Here is a 27,802-nt window from a genome sequence, read left to right as displayed (position 1 = left end):
TCTGCGTTTTTTTTTGCAGTCTCCATTATATTTCTTTGAATATCCAAGAGGCTCTCCTAATCAAAGCTAATTTCAGATGCAACCAAAGCCGTTTTCTCCAATCTGCAGTGGTATTTGATGTCTTAACTTCCTTCCATGAATGTTTTGGGCCCATTTAATAACGGACCATTGAGATTTTTGGATCTTCTCATCGAATAACAACAGACACGAGATTATTTTTGAAAATTATTTTTAAATTGCGTTTGTATTGAAGCACTTTTAGTCATTATGACTTTATTAAGGACTCCCGCTTGGGGCTTCGCGCTGCGTATAGTAATAATAATAATAATTATCTCTTCATTTCACTTTCAAGGCGCCCTTTAACATTCTTTGACTAGAGGGCGTGTTTACATACTTATGCTTCAGTAATTATTTCAAAATTTACAAGCTCCTTTCTTAGATAATTTATAAAATCATAACGGTTCATAAAACAAGATTAAATTAAGCTAACCAGTTTCTAACATTGAGTTAAACTCGAGCGATTTAAAATTTAAATTAAACGATTTAAAATTAAACAGTATAAATGTCAATGATGCATAAATGCTTCGAAATCTAAAGAGGCCTTCTCGGTAATTGCTCAATTGGCGAACATTGCTGAGAAAAATCGTCTTGGGGTGTAGATGATGAAGAAAATACTATTCAAGAAAACATTTTTCGATAGTCCCAGAAGTTCCAATATTGATAGCTACTGTGGATTTGGTCGAATGACACTTTTAAGCAAAAATATGTTGGAATCAGTCTACGTTTAGCGCCATTTCAACGTAATTATTCTTATTTCTCTCCCCTGAAAGCTGCCAAAAGGGGAAGTAGGTGGAGAGAGAACTGGTTCTGGCTTTCCTGGCCGCTCTCCTATTCCCATCACCAATCCCTTCCACAGCGGTTGCGATGAATACTTTTCCATAATCTGCGTGAAGTCTTTAGCTCCCAACCCTGACCCTCAGTAGCTCTCGTCCGTCATTCGGCTCCACCCCCACCACGCCGCGACATGCACATATGCATACTGATATACCGATTCTCGCGCACCCCCAGCTGCACTCGGTAGTGCGCACGAGGCGAGGCAATCGTGGGTTCCTTGATCACGTTGAACGTACAGATGGTTTGGACACTGGGACTCGTCACGTGACTGGAACAGCATTTCGTGGTAACAGATAGGCTGACCAAGGGCATAGGTTAAGCCCCCTACTGCGATCAGTCATGCCCTTCATTTGTCTGCCTTTGGCACATACAGTCGGAACACTGGACATACATTGTGTCCGGACGGAGAGGTTACCGTTCCTGGATTTCAGAAGACTGTTAAGGGAAAAACAAGAAAATTAATGAGGCTCCTTATGGCACAGATTTCAATTCACAGCTGGGACATAACAGAAATGTTTTTGTGACTTTAATTTCCAGTATTCCCACATAATTCGCTTAAAAGGACACAGAAATCGTGTCAGTTATCTCTTCCAGCCATTTTGTTTCAGTGTTTTCCAAAGCGCTGATGAAGATACCAATATTTCTCTAGTTTTTATCGTCCATAACTGTATGCTTTCTTATCTTACAAAATTCAAGAAGAATCATTGTCTTCAAAATTGCAAATTTCTTGAATGTAATTTCTTTCTAGTGTGGACAATTTCTCAACGATAGAAAAATTGCAAATTTAATGGAACCATAAGCAGTAATTCTTATATGAATAGAAAAGGTGCGAGCCATTCATCGACATATTTAATGTCAAACGTCGTTCATCCTTATAAGAAACCGCGAATGGACCCTGACTTGATAGGCATATACAGAATAGATACTAAAAGCAAGTTTCGATGAGAGAGAGAGCTTGCTGGGACTTGACTTGGCTACTTTGGACCCAGCACCAAAGGCTGTAGTGGTGAGACAACTGTATAGAATAATTTTGCGTATCAAATCGCTTAAGTTTCTGGATGCATCACGGTTAAGAATTTCAGGACTTCTTTGATACCATCTGTACAGGTTTGGTTACGCTAGCTTTTCATTGCAAATCAAAAGAGGAATGGAAAGGGGCAGAAATATCTATTCTCTAGAATCCAGAGAAAAGTATTCTATGCCATTAAGCAAAGACTATAAATTTGATTTCGAAGTAAAAGAGCTTTAAATTTTTATCCAAATGTGCAATAGTCTTATAATGCAGTACAGTGATTACAAATGGATGCTAGTGGTCTATAAGAGGTTGTGTCCATGTTCTGTACATGTACTACCTCTTTCATCTGGACAGCATCGATGAGTGCGTACAGTTTATGAATTTGCCAGTGCTTGTCGCGAAGGTATTTCCTGTGGGGGCCCCCTTTACGTGCTCCAGTTACACTTTCGATACATTCTCTTCGATCTAGTTTATATTTTGAGGGAAGGCGCTAAATATCATTGCCCTTCAACAATGGGTCGCGTACTTCTTCAAAGTCTGCTACAACCGACAGGTGGCACTGCCGAAGTACTCGAACCGTATCCTATCCTTGACACCCTGCCTCTTATTAGCGGGCTTGGCACAATCGCAAGGTTGAAGAGATTCGTGTGAGTTCCATATATGCATATTATTTATTTTTTTTTTAACGAGCTGTTCTCCCTTGAATTTTTGGCCGTGGTCCATCATTCTTTCAACAGTGGGCGGGATGGGGAGATAAGCGTTGTTCCTGCCTCGTGTTTTTCCTTTCCCTCCGCCACCATCACCAAAACTGGTCCATTGAATGAGTCATCATTTCCTGTTATATGTGAAAGTCACATTGGACGTGTGTGTGTATGCGTGTGTGCGTGCTTGCATACCGGAAGAGGAAGTACGAAACACTGCCCGATGGCCTTGCATCGCTTGTTGTACGGGAATTGTGGGAAGATGTGATTTTTATATCGTTTGTCGTCCCCCCTCCCACTCTCCAGTTGCCCCTCCGCTTCTCCCCAACTGAGAAAGAAATTACGTACGAGTGAATAATATTTAAAACGAATCAAAGATTAATGTTATTGACCCGCAGTTGATTTCTCGATGCTGATAGGTGGCGCTACTGTGTATTTCGAAATTTCAGGGACACCAAGTAGGAGTAATTCGAGAGATAGCGGGTGTAATAATGTACTGTTTTATGTGTCATTAATCCCTAGACAAAAATACCAAGCATATGCCGATTACAAAGATCCTGATTCCTCCTTCTACAGGAGGATTCAAGATCTTTAAATCTCCCAGCTGTAAAAACAAGTTCTAGTAGGACGTTTTTGTCTTTGTGAGTCTCGTGGATATCTGGGATGCATTGCATACGTTGGATGATGGACTCGCGACAATATCAACAAGCATTTTCCCCTTCAATTCGTTGGTCTTTCTCACTACGGCGACCTTGAGTGCTGGAACTGTACGAGATCACCACACTGTGCATGGATTTTCAAGGGATGCATTGCGTGTCCACCTTAAATTATCCCTACAGGTCAGCTGACTTCATTGAGATATCATTACACATAATCGTGATTATTTTCTCTTCAGAGAAGAATTTTTGACTTAATTGCTGTACCAAAATTATCCAAAGGCACTCTTCTTCACTTTGTGGCTTGAAAAGAGGGAAGTTTATGTCAAATTGGTATTCGTGGTCGATTTGCGTGTTTGTGGACATGCGCCATCACTTTGCATTACATATGAAAGATTACAGCGTGAAAAAAAAACTTTAAATGTTTAAAAATGTTTTTCCTCGTTAAAACTTCGATCTGATCAACGATCAGAAATATGGATTCCATCAGTGCCATTCCGCTGTTAATCTTTTGGGATATGTTATTCATCCTTTTATATAGCCAATGGAAAAGTTTGGTGAAACTTGACCAATTTCTTTTGAGATTTTTAAGGCTTTTGATCGTGTTTGGCATAAAGGTCTTTTTCTAAACAAGCTCCCATCTTAAGTATAATGGACTGTTTTTTCCAAATGGGTGGCAGTTTTCCAATCGCTCATTGCGGGTGATGATAGGTAGCCCTTTCTCTTCTAACTTCGCACTAATGCTCCTCAGGGTTCTCTTCTTTGTCCCGCTATTTTCCATCTGTGTATTAACAACCTTTTATCACTGACTGGAAATCCTGTCTATAGTTTTTTAGTTTTGCCAATGATAGCGCACTGCATTTTACCTTCCAGTTTAAGAAACTCTACTCTGCACAGTTTGAACTCCTCCCCGATTCCCAATTAATTCATCCCTCGTCAGTGCACAGTTGTTAGGATCGCCGTCCTCCTCGCACCGGGTGGAAAAGACTTGAGTTCGAGTCCTGTCGATGACGGGAGGAATTTTTATGGACCTTTTTCATAACTTAGCTGAGTTAGTTGGACTCAGGCGAGGGTAGCATAGTTTTTTTCTCCCGGAAATTCGGGTTTTTCGTCCAACAGAAACAGAAAATCGACCTTAGAACACACTCAGTTTACAACCTTAGTCAACGATGCTCCTAAAACCAGACTACTACTAGTACCAGTTAATTCTCCAATGAGGTTAACAAAACTAAGTTAACTTCAGAGTTTCTAAAACTTAATCCTGTCTTATTTTCCGCTTCTGTGTTCATATTCGATGACATCAGATTTCTAGACAAGATCGCTTAGCTCTCTTAGGGATTACCCTGACTTCTAATCCTCCTGGACATTAAGCACATCACAAATATCACTCCTTCGATATCCAAAAAGCTGGATTTTCATTTTCGCTTTCAAAATTACTTTTCTGTTAAACTTCTACTGACTTTGTACAAATCTCATTTCCACCCTATCATGGAACACTGTTCCCACATCTGGGATGGTGCCCCTAAAACCTCTCTTAAGCTCAGACTATCAAAAAGACGGCAGCCAAATTAATTAATGACCTGTCTCTTATAAGCTCTCTCTCTCTCTCTCTATCATACATTTCCATGGACACTATTCTTCTGAAGTGGCATCTGTAATTCCACCTCTCTTTCTCTTTAAAACCTCTCCAAACACCGAGCCTCAACCCAGTCAGCATCGTTCTCTGTCCTAACTCCAAACTCGCAGAACTAACTTCTTCTCTTCCTCATTTATCCTTTGCTATTTTTGGAACAATCTTCCTTGAAATTTCCCACAAATCTACAGATATTAATTGTCAACAAGTATCTTCTCTTCTCTCAAACTTCAACCCTTCTGAAACTTCTATAGACAGACGTCTGTCGTGTTTGAGTAAACCAGAAAGTTGTTTGTAATATTTCTCGGTGTTTCTTATTCTTCTATGCTATTAAAATGGAGACTTATCGTGTGTGAGAGCACCAGGAAGCTGATAAAGACTTTCAATAAGATCAGATCAGTGATGCCAAAGCAATTATTTTAACAATAGGTTGTGCGTGGATTGGAACATCTATTTCAGATAGTGTCGATTTTGGTTGATCCTTGGCCCTGATATAAATGCCAAGGATTTTTATATTTGTGGAGTAGATCCATTCCTTATATTGAACGCATCTCTGGATTATCCTCACGATGAATTCTGTTTATTAAACAGGAAGCGTCTTCATGTTAAGGGAGGGTTTCCTACAGTTGCCCTTCCCTAATGAACTATTTAAAAACCATTTTCTAAAACAATGAGACAACATTTGCAGCCAGTGCGAATCATCATAATTTCATAGATGGCATTAGTTTATGACGCAGAACAATCCGGTAGATCCACTGAAAGGCCAGGGAAGGGCAATAAAGGGGGGAGTTACGGGAAAAATAAGCGATGATTGCTTCCTATACGATTCATCCAGTGGAATTTGAGGAAGTAGAGACTAGTTTTCCCCACACAAAGACCTGGCGATCTTATCGCCACCCATCATGCTACCTGACATGCAACGCGTGTGGTTCCACTCACATGCGCGAATACAGAGGACGCCGAAGAGCCAGGTCACTGTGAACAAGCACAACATGCCAACAGCATATACCACCTGTTCGAGAGAAAGAACTGTCTGTGTGTGTGTGTGGGTGCATTTTTTAGAACATATTGGTATGCTGACTGCGGTCGGATGTGATAGCCACTAGAGCGGGTCATCTCGCCAGGCGGCAGAGGAAGGGCGCCCTCTTCCCGCAAGAACCGTCGGAAGGGTGGAGGCCCATCTACCTGAGCATGGCACATAGATCCTGTCCGTAGCCAAGGTCCGTCAGTTGGTTCCGGCGGAAGTTGGCTTGCAAATGTGACCGCATCTAAGGAAGAAGTGGTACTATGCTGGGAAAGAGAGAAGGACAAATGGAAAAGGGGTGAGGTAGAAGTGCGCCTATTTTAAAAGCAAGATGATCAGTCATACCTTTCTATTGGCGTTTTCAATCCACAATTAAGAAGGTTTGAAGCTAACTACCATCTTTTTAATTTGCTGCATTGCGATCGAGAGCAATGGAGTGACCCAAAAAGTAAATCAGGTGGATTGCCTTGAAGAACAAATTCCCCAGTCCACTCTACAAACTTTGTATTTCTGTTGAAATCTTCAATGACTTTATCCACATATCTGTTGCTCCACCGATTCATATCTTCCTTCACCAACTTTCGATATGCGATGACTACTTAATCACAAGGTTCCTCTCTCTCTCTCTCTCTTATTATAATTAACTTTGCAATAATAACGGTTTTTCTGAATTTCTGAAGCTGAATAAACTACGATTATTACCCACAATCATCTCATCAGGGACAGCTTCGCGTCTTAAAAAAAAAAAAACCCTCTCTTCTTTTTCTTTATAGGGAATTTAGGCAAATATCCTTAAAGGTTTTTTCTGTTTATTTTTAAAAACTTGTAAGTTAAGTGGTAGCTAAGTTATAAAGCTGTAACCGTGACAAAAAAAAAAAGCTCTCATTAGGTTTTTTTGTCTTGTTCTATTGTATGTTGTTCTACCAATCTAAATATTCCCGTAATAGCTTTGTTGGACACACAAAATATGTTATTTAAAACCAAAAAAAGAGAGAAGTAAGGTCCATCCATATCAGCCATCAGTCTTTCTTGTTTACTGATTTTTTTTTTTGGCTAATGGTTCACAAAAAAGCGTATGAGAAAAACAAGCTCTCGTTTATAAACAAAGTGTTACGGACCAGTTATTTGCTGAACAAACACCTGGTTCCGAAGGATAAAATCACTTCCATGGTGCAGGTGAAGGTAAAAAATCTGATGGCAGAGTTGTAACTTTATATTTTATTTTTCCTACTCTTTTTTCCTGCAAATAGGTTAAGAAAAAAAGGACGTGGGAGGGGGGGAGGAGATTTTAACATTCTAAACGTGACGTATACCACAATTTTATAGCTTGTTTGCTGAGAGAAACTGTTAATTAGCCGAGTGCCACCATAAATATTAAAATTGATGATGTTTTATATCAAAGGTTAGTGGTGGAGAAAGCGAATACAGAACAAGATTTGGCTTATTGGGCTGCGTGTTGTAAAATGTTAATTTTAGAACAATATTTTAATGATCTTGAATCATGTGCGTATAGAAGGCTTTGTTGGACACCCGAAATATGTTGTTTAAAAGCCAATAAAGAGATGGAAGTAAGGTCCATCCATATCAGCCATCAGTCTTTCTTGTTTACTCATTTTTTTTTTTAAAGAATATCAGTTGTAATATTTGAAATAGAATGCTTGAGATATGTTGGGGAATCTCTTTATCAAGTTTGATATATATAAAGTGGATAAATACAGCGATATTGGAGAATGAGGGTGGAAATTGAAGAAGAATTGGTGATTATCGATAAAAGGAGGAAGGTGAATGTGCATTTGATTCTGTGCAAAGGCCGCTAAGGTCATTTAAGCGTCAATGTACTTCATGGTCCTTTGCTTGTTTAGTGGATGAAAAACTTGAATTTTCGTAGTGTGATCTAGACATGAAAATTAACCTAAAAGTGGAAGGAACAAGACAAAGAGAGAAGCTACATTTCTTTTCATGGTATTCATACTTCAATAAATTTAACTTTTTAAACCAGTGAACTCCAAAATAGTATCTCAAAAAGGTGTTACAACCATCGTCCCTGTTTAACCCGTTGAAAGCGTTATGAAAGTTAATAGAATTCAAATGATGAACGGAAACTGTGAAACCATCCTGCTTACTCTTCCGATGGAAATATGAATCAACAATAATGGTGTGCATGCGTTATCTCCAAAACACAATGTACTTTCAAATTACGTTGTCACGCTTCTCATCAACAATCTATCATGGTAATCATTCTAATTATTATTTAATAACAACATCAACTTTGTATTTCTCTAGTACTTTTGTGTATTTATTTAAATAATAGCATCATTTCCATAGTGGTAGGGAAGTTAACTCGGACCTCGTTTGAGCCAATTTGACCCGATTTAAGACCACGAAATTAATTCTTAATTTAATCCCGCTACCATATTCTTTTTAATATAGTTCTTGGTGCATTATCCAACTTGCAACAATACCAAGTCAAATCGCTGGCTATAATCCTTACCACGTCTTGACGATAAAACTATCAGAAAAATGTGCTTTCAGAGAAACTTTGGCTCCTTCCCAATATGCCATCATGGAAGTGGATGCGCCATAATTTCTCAATTAGCTCTTTTTATTTTTACAACGACGCAGCCCCCTTTTTTTTTTTCTCTTTTCGTTGTTCTTTGTTTCCGAAGGAATTCCATTGCTGCATTGACTAGGAATATGACTGCTTAACGGCTCCTTTTTCTTGGACTACTTTAACAGCTTAATTAGAAACGCTGTTCGTCTAGCTCGAGCGAATTCACGACTGACGAGAAAACAGAAAGACGATACAGAAGCGATCGTTTCTTTATTTCTCCATGAAAGTTTAAAAAATTCTATTTTAAATATTAGTGGAAGTTTAGGAGTGCTCCTTCCTCCCCCATTAGGCCTATGCATGAATTCTTATGTCATTTTATAATCCTCTTGTATTTTTTTCTCCCTCTGTTATTTTCTAATAACATTCTTTTCGATCTTTTTTTTTTTTTCCTTCCGTTTTCTCTTTTCTACTTCCTATTTTTTTTTCATCTTAGCTTCCTCTTTTCCTTCCTTTTTCTCACTGTTTTTTTCTCTCGTAATCTCTTATTTTTGTGTGTTATTAAAAACAACTCACTCAAAGTTTACAGAAAATGCTAAAATTTCTGAAATTCAATGAAGTTCAATTGAAGATCTACTTTAATGAATTTCAAAGGAAGAGCTGTTTTAATTGAAGTTTATTTCAATGAAATTTAAAAGAAGTCTACTTCAACCGAAGTTTACCTCACTGAACTTCAAAGGAAGAGCTACTTCAATTTAAGTCGAACTTAAATTGGACTACTTCAATGAAGTTCGTCTTAAATTTAAGAACTACTTCAATGAAGTACAAAGGAAGAACTACCTCAATTGAAGTTTACATCTATGAAGTTTAAATGAAGAGCTATTTCAATTGAAGTTTTACTTCAATGAAGGAAGTTTAATCCAATGAAGTAAATCTACTTCAATGAAGTTCAGAGGAGGAGCTTTTCAATAAAGTTCAATTGAAGATCTAATTCAATGAAGTTCAGAGGAGTCGCTTTTAAATGAAGTTCAAATGAAGATCTAATTCAATGAAGTTCGAAGGAAGTCTAGTTCAATCTAGATCAATAAAGTTCAAAGGAAGTCTAGTTCAATCTAGATCAATGAAGTTCAAAGGAAGTCTAGTTCAATCTAGATCAATGAAGTTAATTTTTCAAAGTTCTTACACGATCTTTACACACACGACTGTTCTTTAACAAATCGACTAACCTAAGTTCATTTAAGACACGTTCCAGTTACATCTTAGAAAAATGTGTGTATTAGATTTGTATACACAAATGTTCGTTAAATAAGAAATAAAATTTTCTTAGTGACAAATGGGCCTGGAGTACTGGGGTCCATAGTTTAATAAAATTTTCTTTTTGGATATAAGTACTACTAAGTTTTACTTGAGGACATTGATTATAACATATATTTTATATTAAATGGATCTAAAATTATTGTAATTTAAGGTTCTGATAGCATTGACTGCCTACGGCGAAAGACAACGATTCCCTCCTTTTGGGATGAAAAATGAGAAATTTTTCAGTGATTTACAACTTTGTTTTCTAAAATCAGACTTGCTGTTTATGTTTTCTGTTGTTGTCCAACCACGGAAAAATTCTTAAAATGAACATACCAATTGTCCTGAAACCAGTTTTATGTTCTAATACTGATTTAGCCAATTCATGTTCCATAAACATGCCTGTTGGGTTATTGCCTTTTGAAAGTCATTAGGTATCAAAGAACTTGCATTTTGTACAAAGTGCATCCACAAATATTATCACTGGCTTCAACCTCCTTGGCCGTATAGAATGGACAGAAATCTCCTGAATTACTTGCCTAATTTTATGCATCTATCTAATGTGTTTTTCTAATAAAAAGTTAATTCTACAACCAGCGTATTCTATTTAAAATAAGAGCTATACTTGTAAAAAGTTATGATGATCAATCTAGAGACGCTGTTTAATTTTAAAGTAGCCCAAATGAGGAGAAGGGTTGCCGGCTCCTGTAATAGATTTTCGCTTTATACTCTGGGACTCCCACATAAGGGTGAGAGGAGTTAAGATAGACGACAAAAATAGACTACATTTTGTAGGTTCAAAGAGACCGGAAGAATTTCTAAAAGCCGATATCTGGTGGAGCAAGTAGGATCTCCCCCGTGAATTTTCAGTGTGCACACCATGCCAATTGTGCAGATGTATATACAATACACCATATCAACTAGCGTACCATGGAAAATGAAAAAATCTGGAATAGGGCACCAAAAAATGCCAACCAACTAACTGCTGTACCATGAATTATGCATTATCCACAGATGTATCATTGTGTTTCTCGCATTGGACAAATACATTTCGAAGTCTACTGAGTGCAGACCTACCATGTTGCTGAGAGAAATTTAAACCTACTTCCCTTCAAAGCCCACAAAAATTAGACTAAGTTCCGGGTGATACTTTTTGATTTGATTACCGCAAGATGCGGTAATCAAATCAAAAAGTCTTTCTCGTTCGCTCACTCTTCGGTATGTGTCGGTGTTTTAAAGCATAACACCAATGACTTGGTGTGCATCGAGACTTATTCATCCACAAAACAGCGGAAAGTGCCACCATTTATAATCTTTGGTTCTACTTCGATCGACAGAAATGAAAAGAATTCTGTCCCCACTGTCTGATACACTCATTGCCAGTATCCGTGAATCATCAATAAGAAAATGTGTTAAACGCCGCAAAGAACCCCCCTCTTCATATCCACCCCTACTACTCCGCTTTCTCCCTTCAGATTAACCCAAACAATGTTCGTTCTTTCATGAAACTGTCCGTCTTCTCCACATCATTGGCTCGCAATGGATTCCCTTCCAGTTCTATTGGTTTCTATGACGACCTAAACAAACCAATGTTCCATGTCTTGCCTGTAACGGTTCATTCCGACAGCGAGCCATTTTAAATAATTCCACGCTTTTCCTTATTGCGGCTATTATTCTTTCCTCCTTTTTTTTTATTGTAGCTTCTCAGCTGGGTCTTCTTCGCTTCAATGCCAGCGAACGCCCCTAGTGGAAACGAAAAGAATTACAGATACATTTAAAGGCCATATATACTGCAGACAACACTCCATTACTCTCATGGCAATAAAGCTTCCTTCGAACTGCGCAAAAATGAAACGTGTGCCACACTAACCTTTGACCTGCTGTAAACAACGTGTGCCATAGCGACTTCACACGTGTATGAAGAGTCCCACAATGACTTCAATTTTGACGTGGGCTCTATTGACTGATATCGCTTCCACGTTTCGCATTCTTTCTCTCCGATGTCTCTTCGTTGTTGTAGGGTTATAGGAGCATTAGCGACTAAAGCCACATTGTTCTGTGGTTGGTTTTCTGTTTTCTGGATGAAAAACCCGAATTTCAAGGAGAAAAGACCATGCTACCTTCGCCTGAGACCGACTAACTCGGCCACGTAGTGAAAAAGTCCCATAAAAATTCCTCCCATCATGGACGGGAGTCGAACTTGGGTCTTTTCCACCTGATGATCCTACCAACTATGTTTCAAAGGTTTATTTACAGCATATTGTATTTGCAATCACGCAATATTTGTGTTTGTTTATTTATTATGTTTTTCTCTATTTATTTATTACAATAAACAAAGAATAACATTCAATTAGAGTCGCCTCTTTAACTTGTTTCAGTTGTTCACTTTTTTTAAACGATCATTTGGATTGCCATCATAGTAATGAACCAGCAGACCAATAATCCCAGATGATAAAGGATTTTAATAAGCAACTATTAACTATAGGTTTACGTCATCATATTATGTTTTGCTTTTTAATGTAAGAGGAATATAATGGCAATGGAATTGTTATGTATGATGGAATTGTGTAGGATGGAAAGATCCTTATTTGTGATCGATGGGTAACCTGATGAGTTGTTGAAGTTTTTAACAAGGAGTGAATTTAACGTGATTGCCACTCGTATCTTTTGCCTTCGGGATTTATGTAGCCACCTTCTAATGTTACGCAGATCAAAAGATAATTATTAATCTTTTGAGTCGTATATCCTTCCAGGGAACTTCCATATCTTTTATACGATTTGAATTATAAGTAATCGAAAGCTTTCAAATGATCTTTCACTCGTTCAAAAGCTTGTGAACAATAATATTGAACTTTAAAAAAATTCTTTTGACATCGAGATTTTGCAGTAATAATTGTTTAAACAGGTATCAACATTATGGATAAAGAGTACACGTTTAATTCAGTCCAGTTCTTTGCCATTTGGAACTGTTCCGCAGGACAGGGCAATCAGTTCTCTTACTAACCTGTTCAGCTGCCGCAATAATTGCGATGGATATAAGGTTGTTCTAGTGCCTTTTATGACAGACCACGAAGGGGACATGCAACAGCCTCTGCCTTTCAAATTAATCACTGAATCCTCCATCACATATTTCTTTGTTTGAATTGGAGACATGACTAAAAGTTGCCCACAACAGTTGTGGCAGATGAACCATTAGAATCGGTATGTATTAGACACCAAAGCAACTAAGACATCAGTATATTTGTGTCTGTAAATACGTGTATTCTCAGTCGGTTTGTTGTTTTCTGGAGGGGGGAAAAACAAGCATCCTTCGCTGGATGAAAAATGCCTTGGCATTTTCCATCCGGTGTGGCAAGAACGGTGATTATATCCACGATATTACCCTCGAGGCCTTTTTTGGTATAAATCAACAAGCGAATATATAGAGAATACGAGTACTCCTTTGGATTTTGTTTCTGTTGAAGCAACAGTGAACCTTTTGAAAGGAAGCGGCCTGTCATTTTCAGGACATAATCGTTAAATGCATCCTTCAGTTAGCGGATACAACCAAGCAACTCATATTCAGGATGAGAATTGAAAAATGACCAGCTGGATGAAAAACCCGAGTTTCCAGACAAAAGACCACGCTACCATCGGCTGAAGCCAACTAACTCAGCCACATTGTGAAAAAAGTCCTATAAAAATTCCTCCCATTATGGACGGGAGTCGAACTCGAGTCTTTTCCATCCGGTGATCCTACCAACTGATAAATAAGAGGAAATAAAGTATTTCCTCTTATTTATCAGCTTTCGGGTGGATATGAATATAGACACTGATGGAATTATCCAATTACCACAAGTATATTGAGAAAAAATGGGCGTTTATTATACATAGGAACGTAATCAATTATATTATGGATTTTGTTAATACCTGGTTGTCCCTGCCTTCACCTCAACACTCGAATTGAATAAAATGCATTTGATCTTCTGTGAGTCTTAAATTAAGAAAATGCTTTCGAATTGAAGCTATAACGAAAGAGGGTGCCAGCAAAGAACAGGGATCCGTGCGTTTCGAATAAAAACTAAAAAATATCGATTGTGGACAATCCAAGTTGGAAAGTGACCAATCTTTGATTCGAGTGATTTTTGTTTAACTGTATAATAATACAAAAAGAAAGGAACCACATTCTGGACCCCCCCCCCTCCTCCTCCTCCTCTTATCCACCAATATAAATATCTCGATAACCGTCTCGTTGTGGCTGTTTCAAAAGAACACTGTCCAGCGCATACCACAGAGAGTCGTTGAAGATCTATAATTATTTATTGGTCATTTACATAATTTCTTTTCGGCCGAACAGTATTAACATTTTCCGCGCTAACAAATGCTTCTTGATGTAGACAGCCATCCACCCTCTCACTAAAGGTGAGAGAACACAGCGACCGTTCTGGACTTGGCACCACTTGAAATACCGCAGTTGACAAGTGATAGGGCACTGATAAATGGGGAATGAAGACAGCTTGAATTCACTCGTTACCACGTTAGGCCTAGTATCCTAGGCAATGGAAGCGTTACTAAACCGAGCCGCGAGGCATGATCAAGCGTTCGAAATACATGAATTCCTGCACGAGACAGGAGGACACATGTGGAGTTTGCTTATTGAGGCTTGTGGCTCGTGCTGATGACGTATCATTGTTGACCTAGTTGCTAATAGCTAAGGTAAATTACTCTTGCCCTTAATTAGCGTGTTGTTTTGTAGAACTTTATGCACGTTGGATGTTGCCGGGTTTGGATATTAAACGCGGTGTGCGCGCGCGCGTCTGCTACAGAAAGATAGAGAGAGAGAGAGAGAGAGAGAGAGAGAGAGGCATGTTTTAATTAGACCCTCATAACTGGATAAATTGCATAAAGAGACACGGAGCGTAACTTGCGTTTTGCACACAGAGACTACGCTCAAAGGGGACAAAGATAAGATGGGTTGGGGGTGGGGAGAAAGACTACTCGTGCTACGAGCATGGATGTTGTCTACAGTAGTTCCTGTAAGTTGTGTAATTGTCAAAATATATTGTATTCTTGTGTTACAAGTTCCCACACCAAAGCATCTTCTACGCTGTTGATTACTGGAGTTGGAATTTCCTTTTTTTTTTTCACCCTCTACCATTTTTATTTTATCCAGTAATGCACCGCATTTGCTGTTCCCAATTTGATGGCTTTTTCCCTTATATATTTATAAAACTTTTCGTAAATATCCCAAACAATCTTTAAAATGAAATAATTTGAAAAATATTCGAGTGGAGTTTCAATCGTTTAGAAATTTTTGCGTTAATGTGGTTTTATAGGAGTGTTTTATAGTTGGGGTACTTCATTCGTGAGTAATTTTCCCTCCAGGTGAGTAAATGGGGAAATGATCGATAGAGGGCACCACTGTGTGTCGATTTACAGTTGTCGTTTCTTTTAAAATATCTGCATTGGCTAAAAATTAAATAAGCGTAAACTTTATTTATAGAACTAAAGTTATAATGGCGCAGCTATTCAACCACAATCCCCCACCCCCGGCATTCTGGAACAATACTACTCAGAGACCTTTTAGATTCTTGAGGGGGCTGGAGGACCAAGGGAACTAATTAAATATCTTCTGCAAGGTCTGTCTAAAGCGAGACAGATTATTTGATGGTTCTATCGAATAAAACTCTGTTCAACCCAATCTTTGTTTTCTTCATAGGTTATTAATCTTCACCTAACTTGTTCAATAACTTGTTGAGCTACCTAATTTTCTTTTAAAACTTAACTGGATTATTAAACGTTCCCTCGCTACCACGCATGTATCGCAGTTTTTTCGATTCTTTCCAACCTCCGAAATCTATCGATACATCCACATCAACCCACTCAATTTCTCTTCTGTCACTTCTCGGGTTTCAAGTTCTTCAGTGGCACATCTGAAGCAGGATAGTGTCAACAAATACTTCCGTTCACGACGAGAGAATGGGCTCCTCGAAATCTTCATTGACTAGTTACCCTTGTATGATTAGGGTTTGGTTGCGAGTTTGGGGGAAGGCAAGGCTGTATATTCAAGTGAAGTATTCAGACCCATGAGCTATAGTGGCAACTGGTTAATGGAAGTAGGGAGACCTGATCATACAGCCGAACAAGAAGATAAACAGGAAGGTTCCCGCTTGAAACGAAGTGCTATTCAAACAGCAACAAGTGTAGTTTGCACACAGAACTCCATTGGCACTCGAAAAGGAACCAACAGGTCGCTTTCGTCGTATTTTCTTTCATTCTTTATTTTTCTTTTCCTTCTTTTCTTTTTGTAGTATTCATTACAGTTATTTTGAGCAAAAAGTTTCAACATTACAGAAAAAAGTCTGTTGATGGTTAATAGCTAGTTCATGTCAATCATATGCGTTCAGTGTGGTACTCTCCAAGCCGTTGCATTGCTGCAATGTTTGCCTTGTTGATAAGCATCAGAATTCTCTTTTTCTCTTCAGAATTACTTTATTTCTATATTCTAGATATTCAAGCATCCCCAAATCGTGCTGATGGAAGCTGGTTACTGCAAATTCCTGCGTTAAGCTGTTGTAATGATTTTGATTTAGTTAATCTAGTTGTGCATTACTCAAATGAACTCTTCATTACACCATCCTTCCACTTTATTGATCAATGGAGCATCCGAAAGAGTAGCAACAGTATATTAACTGTTCTAAGTCCAGACAAAGACACTAATGAATTATATGGTAAGTACCATGTAATTCTTTGCAAATAATCCACGAAGAAAGTACTTAAAAGCACTGGATATTAACTGACTATGGAAGGGTTTGGGGAATGATCAGTGAAATGAAGATATAACGACAGGCAATATGGCTCATTTAGATTTTTTTTGAAGGATTCGCATTTATGAAACCGTGTTGCTCAATATATTCCAGGATCAATTGGATTATTTCAATAAGACCTCCTTTGACTCAAATTCAGTTTTCTTCCTTCCTGTAAGTAACCATGACACACTCCTTTTGATCCATTTTCTACCAAAGAAACAAATAGGAATCATCTGAAGGCTGGGACAGTCGCCTCTTTCAAAGCCATCTTGTGAATGGCAAGCTTATTGTTACCACCATTCCTTTCGTTATTGGAGTAAACAAATCAGCATACTAGTGTTCCTTGTTGCAGAAAATCAACACGTTGTTTTGGTAGTCTAGAACTGTGTCGATGGTTCTTGTAGTCTAGGGTTGATCCACTAATTCTCAGTGGATTGATTTTCATGAAATTTTAGATTTGGGCCTTTTTAAAAGATTTAAAATTGGAACAATAGAAATCTGCCATTTATTATTTTTATTATTATTAACCCTAAAAAGATCTGAATGATTTCATTCAGGGGCGCACGCGGAGGGAGGAAGGGGCAAACATTTAAAACAGGCATACTTTTTTTTTATAAACATAAAACTTCTTATAATCTTTGAAAACATTAAAATTAAGAACCCCTCTTAACTGTCAACTACAATATCTACTTTTAGGACTCTCCTGCAACTGGGGGCCCCCAGTACAAGCCCCCCAATTGTAGGCAACCCGTTTCGAATGCAGCTTTGGCAAGAATGTTTCTGCAAAGTCTCTTTTTTTATACGTCCCACCCTAAAAACTTAAAATTAAACTCTTCTGTTTTGATGACGAATCCCAAGCCCGCGGGCCACCAGTTTAAGACCTCCCGCAATGGTTAGCCAGCTATAAAAATACTGCTGGATACCGACTGATGCTTAAAATGTAAAGTTATGCGTTATATTAAAGAATATATTAAGAAATTCACTTTTAAAAAGGAAGTATTCACTGGAGCCATGAATATTTACGATTGAGTTTGTGAAGATTAAAAATGCAACCATACTTTGGTAATCTTCTTAATGAAAAAGAAAATCAAAATCTTTCTGGATTAGGTAAAATAAACTGTATATTGAGTGTGGGGGTTTACGATGCAATTCCAATGATATCCTCTACTGGAAGTAGAGGTAGCTGACGTGTAGCTGACGCCTGTTTTATTGGCGTTTCTTTGTACACGTACACAAATAAATAATAAACAAAAAAGGGAAAAAAGTCAACGGATAATGAAATGTAGATTTAGAAGAAACAGATTGGTAATTTGTATAATGAAACTCCTGTAGATTTAGAAGAAATGTAGTTGCTTAAGAATCAATGGATTTCGCTGAGAAGATTCAAACCATAGTTGGTATATTTGATGAATTATTACAAGGTATTTACAATGTCCACAATGTATTTTTAATGATTACTTCTTTCACAACATCTTCTCCTTTCCATCCCCAGAACTATTCTGAAAAATGCAAAGTATATTATTTATCAAATTTGCATAAACTAATTACATATTCTCTCTCCGTTATTTTCAGTCCAGGACAACGTTCAGAACCAAATAACTGCTCTTAAATCTTCTTTAATCGTATGACCCAATAAATTCAAGACTCAAACAAGTGTTATCCAAATAATAATAAAATATCTGAAGATTATATTAACCACACGCCATCGCATTCTGGAATTTTGTTGTCTTTTCTTTCTCAAAAGAAAACATACAATGCTAGTCAGCATTGTATAAGTTCAAGTCTTTTCTTGAAGCGTCTAAAGGTCCCTGTGAAACGGAATTCACCTCCCAGGTCGTAAACTTAACAATGGCAACTCCTTTCACCACTATTAGTGAGAAGCATTGTTTTCTATCTTTAATCTCTAGTGAAAATAACTGTTGTATGCGTATAGGTGAGAAAATTAATGCAAAAGTGGAAAAGGACATTGTAATGAATTGAGTCCTAACTTCCATAAATGCATACGCATAGTAAAATTAGTCTGTGCGCAGCATAATGAGTCAGAATATGAATAGCCTCCTTCATCTTTTAATATCTGATTCATTTGTTTGGCTAATCAAAGACTTGAGTCTCAAGAGTGTATAATAAGGGGTATTATGTGTGGTAGCAGTGGTTGGTAGCAGAAAGAATGGCACTGCTTTGAACACAGCGAGGAAAATTTCGTAAATATGAAATCGTGTTGCAGTTAATTGTTTTAGGGCTACTGAATAGTTTTCCCTCCCATCGAAGAAAGTTATTAGACCATATAACAACGTTGAAGTAGTCCAATGAGATCTCGTCTGACAACCGGAACTTACCTTTACTTTCTCAACACAGTGTATTTTGACAGACGAAACTTTTCATTTGCTCAAACCAGCTGAATAACCATCGAGAGAACCTTGCACTGATCTTGATAAATCAATAACAAATACACGATTATATCTAAATATTTATTTTTAAAATAAATAAATAAAAGTATATTAAATTATCGTCTGATTTATGTGGAGTGACAACCGAATTTTCCAGAAAAAACATTTAGAGAATAATGAAGTCCTTTGTTTAAGAGTTATAAATTTTCCAGCGTTTATAGGTCCACTTCTTGTAAAATAGCATTGAATAATGGCGTTTTCCAAGAACTTGTCTTCGTATACGTACTAACAAATGATCTTGTGGTCCGACTCCCTTGAGGACCAAGTTCTTGGTAGTCGACCCGCTAACTCGATTATGACTGAGAAAAATGACCCCGCATGGGTACCCTTGAAGTCATCTGACACCTGTCAGTTTATCGGAGGTTTAAAATGTCTGAGAACAGCGAGGGTTTCGTGTATATGTGACGTCTAAAATGGAAACAGATAATCAGTGGTAGAATAAAATCTTTGTACTGATATGGGTGTAGAAGAAAACACTGTCAGAGAACTCAATCGGGAGAAAAAACTACTTTTGAATTGTTTTAAAAATCATGGAATGAAACCCAAAATAAATCTTATAAGAATCGCTGTGCGTTTAAAATTATTGGGATTTCTACCACGAACTGAGTTGAACTCCCAGAAATGTATCATCCATTGCAACTCAATATCTGGATTTATTTTCCTCATTTCAATATTTGGAATATTAAATTTTCCAATGCGAATGATGGAGAGAGGATGGATGTAGAATAAATAGGGGGGACGGGGGGAGTGGAGGATGTAGAAAAACAGCTTAGGAAAAAGAAAAGAAAGAAGTGTGAAGAGATCCATTTCCTTCTGAGCCTATATCATCGACCAGCAGCTCATATCAAGGAAAATTTCCCATCAACTGTGTTACTCCTTTTGGATCCTTAAGAGGACAAAAGGCTTGGGAAATGCGCGCGGGCAGACATCCGAACTGAATGGAAGAGCACTAGAAGGGACCAAAAAAGAGTTAATTAGATTAAGCAAGGCAAGCATAAAATTGCAAAACCCTTTAAAAATTCCGGTAAATAATGTTTCTCTCGTGCGCTTCCAGGAGAAAAAAAAAAAAAATGGTGGCTGGTAGGTGAGAGGGACGTTACCGCAGATGGAAGAGGATATAGTTGCCGTATAACATTCTGTTCGTTAACTGAGGCAAATAACCCTTTAATCCGCGTCTGACCTACTTTAACTTGTTTTCACGTGGTTGATCGACCAGTTTTGCCAGGAGAGGTGTCACTCCGTATGGTCCTAACAGGAGTAACGACACTATGGAAATTTTTGCTCTTGGTCTCCGGCATTACGACAGTGAGTGGTGGGGGGAAGGAGGGGATAAGAGATTTGCGCGCGAGCTTTAACGAAAGTGATGGGAAAAAAGCGAACTGGTATGCCGGTTAAATGGGCCATCAAGATGAACAACTGCTTGACCACCAGGTTAATCTGTATAAGTGATAAATGCAGTGATGTGATTCTCCTGTAATGTGGAATTGAACAATAGATGATACCTCAAAACAGTAATAGCGTAATCTGCGAAGATCTTGATATATATACACAGTCCATGGTTTTCAAATCAAATTCCAGAACATAAAATCCAATATGGAAGGAAGAAATAAACATTTAAATAAATTAATTAATAAAAATATAATGTATCTTCACGTTATCCAATGTTTTGTCCATCTTTTGTCGGATTAATTTCTCAAGAGATACTTATATATCGTTGTTGTTATTTGAGGATTTTTGGTACAAGGGCCCCTTGATCATATTGTGCCTGTTCGTGGTAGAAATGTTTATCTTTTCAGACATCTAAGCTCTTCATCCATTTACGCAGTATTTCACCTCAAATTATATTGTATTATCCATCTCCAGAACTAAATTCTCGTACTTTTTTTAAACACGAATTTATTGATGTTTAAAACTTAATGTTTTCAAATCTGTTTGGTGTAGTGTCAGATTGCAATTGTATTGAACATTAAATTACCATAGCACTTCTAATATAGAAGCCTCACTTTGAGAGCACTATCATTAGGCCTAAATTACATTAAAATGAAGCTTTTAGCATCTTTATTTCTCAGTCCTGGACAGCAATAGACTCCATTTTTTTTCAACTTAAATATTTTTACTCGTTGATAATATTCCAGAGACATAAACTGTTTTTTTTCTTCTGCATAAGTGGTTCTCAATTCTCTGTAGACCCTTCGTCACTCAAGAGGAAAAAAATATATACATTCCCTCAATTTTCACGGTGAACGAATCATTCAGTAAATGGTATAAAGTGTCCCATGCATTTATTGATACACACACGCGCGCACACACACACACACATACTCGTGGATCTTGTTCCACATTGCGAATCTAGTTAATCAGTATGCTTTGCCGTCTCCGTGCTGCGTGGATGTACAACAGATGCGAAATGTTCCTGGCGTTGTAATCCTCTAACTCAGTTGCTGTCATCAATCATACGAGGACTGATACAAATTCAAGCAATCCTTCATCAGGCAACAGAGGGTGGAGGGAATTGGTTGGGGAGAAAGACGTGGAAATAAGGTTCGGTAACACTGTTTGCAGCTATTTGAGGGTATTTACCTTGCACATGGAGCAGATATGTCGCGTTCTGCAAGCCTCCCCCTCCCTCCATCGAAAAAAAAAGAGTGGTTATTGTCTTGTTTTTTTTATTTAATGATGTTTCAAGATGCTAAATAAAGAGATCAGTAAGGAGGGGAAAGAAAGGATTTCAAGAGGTTCTTAAGAGATATTTTATCTTTTAAGTAATTTTAAAGTTATAAATTCTGAACGTGTTTTATAAAACTAAAATATCGAGGGGAGGGGGGGGGAAGATAATTAAGTTAAAAAATTAGTTTTTTTTGTTTGTTTGTATCTTGGACGACTACATAAGTCCTGATGAATTCATAATATAGAGGAAATACCGGAACAACACCGTAGTTAGCAGCCACCCGTGTTTGAACTATGATCAAATGAAACTCATGTACTAACAGCACCTTTAACTTGACCACTCGGCTACGTTGTACAGTCAATAAACAAAATGTTGCATTTAAAAAGTGGAATTAAAGTATTTTAAGTCTTTCTTTCACTCAAGATATTGCTGTTTGTTCTTCCATCTCACGACAGTTCATTTTGGGGAAATTTTGGAGATAAAACGATCGTTGAGAAAGAGTCCCTCGGTGAATTTTGTTAACGTGGCTCGCGTGCATTTATTGGGTGGGCATGAATTACACATTTTAAGGTATTGTTCTCTTAATAATGCCTATTAAGAGTGGGAAGGTGTTAGTGAAGAATATGATTAGCACTTCCTACAGTTTTTTCAGTTTGAAGCAAACGGTGTTTCTTGATGTATGTGACATTAGCTGCATTGTATCTTCTGATCTCTGTGTCATATGATTTAGGAAAAGGGAGGGGTGATCAGCAGGATATCGCCATAGTAACAACTGGCCATTTGTTTATTTCAGGTCTCCTGTCGTCAGGGAGGGCAGCGGACATCTGCACAGGACTACCAGAGCTGCGATCCGCAAGTTTGGAACAGCTTACGAAGACCTCGGTAACACAGCGGAGAGTTACCCAGAGGGGAGAGGTGGGGGGGAGGGAGGGACACTGAGATTGTGGACGGGAGAAGAATGGACAGGACGCCCGAACTGCGTTCTCATGGAACGACATCCGAGCCCAGGTGTGCAAAGCTGTCGAAGAATTCGTCATTGTACCCTCTTCCCTCCCAGTTGCCCCCCCATCCCTTTAGAGGGAGTAATCGTTAGGCTTAAGCTAGACAGCGTGGTGAGGTTTGAGAACGCCGGTGTATATCCCTCGTGCATAGGGGGGGGATGGCGCGAAAGAAAAAGAAGGGGAAGTCAGGGAGGGCGAATAGGAGGGATTGGTCTTTCAAACAAGCTGCTTGTCACAGCAACTCGACTGTCGTTTGGAGTTTGAAATGAATGCAGCCTGTGGGCCCATTGTCACCTCCGTTCTCCACAGGAGGGGAGATGAACGAGTAACCCCTGGGGGGCCCTGCCAAGGAACGCCGAACCTGGACGCAGTGTGACATTGCTTGTTGTCGTAGACTGCGAGGTGGGCACGAGATGCATGTCGACCCAAACTAGAGCGTCCTACCACCATATATCCCTTCTTTCCCTCCCTTCAAAACTCCCGCTTCATTTCAGCAGCACCAAGAAACACCTGGACAGGATGGTGCTCCGATTCTCTTCCTTCGGGAGCGACAGTTCATGACCTACGTTGTTATGTCCTGACAGCACTTGGCCGCGGGAAAGAAAGAAAAGAAAGTTTTGAGGAGGGAAGTAATGCCAAAGAAAGACTCGATGAGGGGAGTATGGGGGGGAATGCAGCGCTATAATCAAAAGTGTCACTAGATCAGCATGCACCGACTGCTTCGCGTTAAGGCAGTCACTGAACAGAATCCAACCGTTCTTTTATTCTATTTCTCCTAATTGGCAGCCAGTCTAAAATACTCTGATGCGTCTCCTCCCCCACCCCTCTTCCCAATCCGAATTCCAGAATGCAGCAGAGAATTTTTGAAGTCCATCCACCCGTAGGTAAACCACTTAGAAGACATCTTGTCCAATATTAGGCTTATATCTCGTCTTATACAGCTCTGTATATGATTAAGACGCCGGGGCCTTTTACCCTTATTGTGCAGTGGGCTAAGCAAACCCCCTTTACAAACAGCTAAAAGGAACTGGCCACGTGTTGCTCCTAAGAGCGAAAGGTTCTTATATTGTCCGTTATTCGTAATTAGGTGTCAACACTCGCATAGCTGTTTCATCGATGTTGCTGTCTCCTCAGAGGGTGGAATAATTAAATCAGCAGTATGTGAGGTACCAAATTATTCGCTAAATTCAAATTGAATAATTTTAAGACGCTTACAATTGAGCGATCAGAGCTTTTCGAGAGATTAGGCCAATGTGGAGTGTTCTCCTCTGGTTTTGCCTCAAACAGACGAGCCCACTTTCTACAAATAAGTTACAGTCATCATACACTAGTGCCTCAAAGCCTAAGTTTCTTTGGCTGTAATCTAAAACAACCCTAACTTTGCAGTCCTGTTTATTTAATTAGTATTAAGGTCAGGGTTGGATCTTATGTCGCTGCGCATCCGGGCTCTCGAGTAAAAAGGGGTTTCCCATAGTGCCGGCGAGGAAGGCCAGATAGATAAAACTGTAATTCTCTTACTGGTCTTCCCTGAACTCTGGGACCGGCCCTGCTGCCATTATAACTAGTAATTGACAAGCTCTATGCGTAGCTATAATGGTCATAGAAACTTCGGTTGAGTAGAATTAAATATATTTTTTGTGCGTCCATCGCTTCTCTACTGTTTATGGAAGAGATCTGTCTCTCTAGATTCCCACACTGGCCATTTTTTGAATATCTTAGCTCTCGTTTGTCACCGGCTCACGCCAGCACTGTGTGACCATCCACCTGGCAGTAATTTGCGAGAGTAGTTTTCGTTAAGATATACACTGAATAAGCAATATCACCAAAGGAAAGAAATTTCACCCTTTTCTTCGAGGATTCTTAAAGACAAATGCGATCGTTGGATACGAATGCCCTGTTACTTTCTTAATATTCCTCCATTGTAAAATGTTCCGATTTTACAAAGATTTTGCTGAATTTCCTGCGCTAAACCATGAAGAACATGGCTGATTCGCGTTGAATTTTTAAAATAAATTAATAAAAAAGAGACATTAAATCATTTTTGATGTCAAAACATCTATAGCGGCACCTAACAATGAAATGTAACGAAAATGCGAGACGAAAAAATTAATTGTTGACAAATATTTGTATTGTTGCAATCATACTATTCAACAGATGGCTAATGTGGCTTGGATTTCGCTAACCTCTTCCAAGCAAAGGATGTTTTCACATAAAACAAACCATCTTTAGTGCGTACAGGGTACAAACGCCTTCATTTTATTATATTGTTGCAAAAACGAACATAAACACCAATTTTGTTTTCAATAACCAACAGTGGCGTTGTGATTGCATTTCAACACGCCTTAAATTTAAAACTGTAGTCATACTACAATCTGTATATTCCACCTATCACCATCTGAAGTGGACCAGTTGAAAAGTAGGGCCACCATAATCTTTGTCCCGAAAACACGCGTCTGCAGACGTACTCAGATAGGAGTAGTAAGTAAACATGCTAATACGATGCAACCCAAATCCCATATACTGTATTCATTGAGGTTACCAGCGAAATTTGGTCCCTTTTGTGCAATGAAAAAGCCCCCACTATTCAACCACAAGTATTTCACAGTCTGAGTACGTAAGATAAACTTGTAACAATTATTAGTAGCTCACTTGCAACAATCGGCGCGCGCCTGCAGAGTAGATGGGGTGCAAAGATAGTGTGCAAAGCAGGGAACACATTCATAGAAGGCAACAATGACTGGAAGGTCCTGTTACTAGTAACAATGATGCCAGGGAAAGGCCTTCGAAGTGAATGGAACATCCCTTCTCTATTAGTTGACGCCAGCCGCTTTCAAATCCAATACTGTTGTGTAGCTTTTAAGGTTCAAGCAGTCGGGTTCTTTACAGAATGGCAAAATTACTTTCTACGCGTACATAAATAAGGCCACTTTGGTATTATGCTTTTTTTATTTCTCTCTGCTGTTTGATGCTTATCCATCTTTTATATGTATATTATATTACCATTGCTTTTATCCTTTTAGAAGTGTCGAGTCTTTTATTCGTGTCATCATCATTGGGAGTGTGTTTTTACATTGTTAACTGGCAGTGTAACAATTGTGTGTTCTTAGTTAATATTAACGACTACCCAGGGATGATGGTTTAATTCTTTAATATCCATTCTGGAGACTTTTAAAACTTTTTGCTGTTGCAGTTATTTATTCGAAAGAACCGATTTTTAAAGACAAATTTTGCAACGCTTATTTTTTGATTAGAAGACCGATGCCCTTTGGAAAGCATCAGCATCCTTTTGTGAAATTTGGCTGCATGGACTCATCGATCTTTGTAATGTATATGTCCATCGATTGATTGCTTGTTTGCAGGATGAATAACGGCGCAAAAAATTTTTCACTTTCAACCTGGAACTGTCTAACTCAGTTCTAAGCGAAAAAGACATTGCTAATTGCTTTGCGTAAATACGGGAATCGAACTCTGATCTTTCCAGAGTGGTTTGTTGGTGGGGACTTCTTGGCAGGTCGATTATTCCAGCCATAGAGCGCCAATTTGTGTGGTTTCATCTTGTATTATATCTGTAAGACTGAAAATTTCGAAATAACTTACAGAGGGAACCATGAACACTCAACTGGAGCCTTAGCGGCCCCAGTTGGGAAGATCGTTAAGAATTCTTCCAGTCTTCGATCAGATTTCAATCCAGACATCTACAAACGATTGACAAAGATTGGCGGTAGCTCAGTTAGCAGAGTGGTGGATTATAAAAAGTAGCGAATTCACTCTATTGACATGGACTTTCCTAGCCAACTAACTTAGTTGGTCTCAGGCGAGGATAGTATGGTTTTTTTCTCCCGGTAGCTCGGGTTTTTTGTCCAGCCAGCAGAAATTCGACCTCAATCGCCGATGCTCCTAAAATCCAACAACAACAATCAACAACCATCTACATTTCTCTCCTCGTAAAATCATCTTTCATCCATTTTAAGTCCCATTTTTATGAAATCGTTACATCAAGTTATAAAATGACTGGTATTAACCAAGTTCTGTTGTACAGCCCATCATTAGTTCTGAACGGAAATTAACTGTCGCGCCACCATTGTAACGAACAGAAAGCTGATCTGTTTCCGGTTTCACTGTGATGAACAGGAAAATAAAGTTACTATTTTTACCCAACCATAAAACACACGTTGCTGCTTCGCAGTTATAATAATGGGGATCCGCCCTGGTTCCACTGTAAAACCATATCGGATGTAACATTGGCATATGCAACGCAATACTCAAATATTCAAAGTACTGCGCATGGGCCCTATTAATAATCTTAGACTTTGCGCACGAATATTAATCCCAGGATTAAGTCCTCCATCCCCATCTAGGCAAGAAGAATTTTAATGCTTCTTCGCACCATGGCAGTAAAAGCTACGTGGGTTTTTCATCCAACAACAGAATATAAAACACCAAATTATAACCATAATATACTAAATGCATAACCTTGACGCTTCCTCTCAAAGAACTGTCCATGAAAAGTCTCTTTCCAAACTTCAATGGCTTTACTAATTTTCAAATCATACGTTCCACGCTTCGTCTTTCATTCAATCGTCTTCCTCTGATCAGCTCAGTTTATGTGTAATTTCTGCAGTCCACAGCTGTATCTTTTCGCTAAGGGTTAATGAGGCGTGTTGTTGTTGGCTAGAATAATTCATCATTGGCCATATTCATTAACCCCGTCCTCAATCCATTTATTATGTCTTGCCCACCTAATCTCATCCACCTCCGTTGGCTGTAATCATTAGAGGTAAACTCAATTTGCGAAAGGCTTCGTTTCTGAAATGCCAGTTAAGTGTGAAGTTTAAGCAACTCTTAATCATCTATTTGGTGCAATCAGACATGATTTTCGAGTTTAAAGTTGATCAAAAATCCATCCAAAACCAGGGCTGATAATCTGCTGAAACTCGAAGTCTATGAAATGATTTAAATATCATTTACAAATGATATTTAAATGATTTAAATATCATTTACAATGGATTTGCAAGTTTCATGGTGCATCTATGTTTGCCCTCGTGGGTACACAGCCGTCCTCGCCCACACCAGGTGGAAAAGACCTGGATTCGATTCTCGTCGATGACGAGAGAACTTTTTTTATGGA

The 27,802-nt window shown here is 38.5% G+C and overlaps 1 protein-coding gene and 1 long non-coding RNA gene across 2 annotated transcripts in view; one reads left to right on the top strand and one right to left on the bottom strand.

Annotated features, from left to right (window-relative positions):
• LOC150084223 (transcription factor Sox-2-like) overlaps positions 1–27,802 on the top strand; it is a 94,791-nt gene that overhangs the window by 31,635 nt on the left and 35,354 nt on the right. The window lies entirely within an intron of this gene.
• Positions 1–27,802, bottom strand: part of LOC150084224 (uncharacterized) — a 125,286-nt gene that overhangs the window by 96,632 nt on the left and 852 nt on the right. The window lies entirely within an intron of this gene.

The sequence above is a fragment of the Mastigoproctus giganteus genome, chromosome 6, assembly GCF_048544385.1.
Source record: "Mastigoproctus giganteus isolate SK-2022 chromosome 6, ASM4854438v1, whole genome shotgun sequence".
NCBI classification, from domain to species: domain Eukaryota; kingdom Metazoa; phylum Arthropoda; class Arachnida; order Uropygi; family Thelyphonidae; genus Mastigoproctus; species Mastigoproctus giganteus.
Note: the sequence above shows the minus strand (reverse complement) of the source record. Positions and strands in the feature narration are given on the sequence as shown.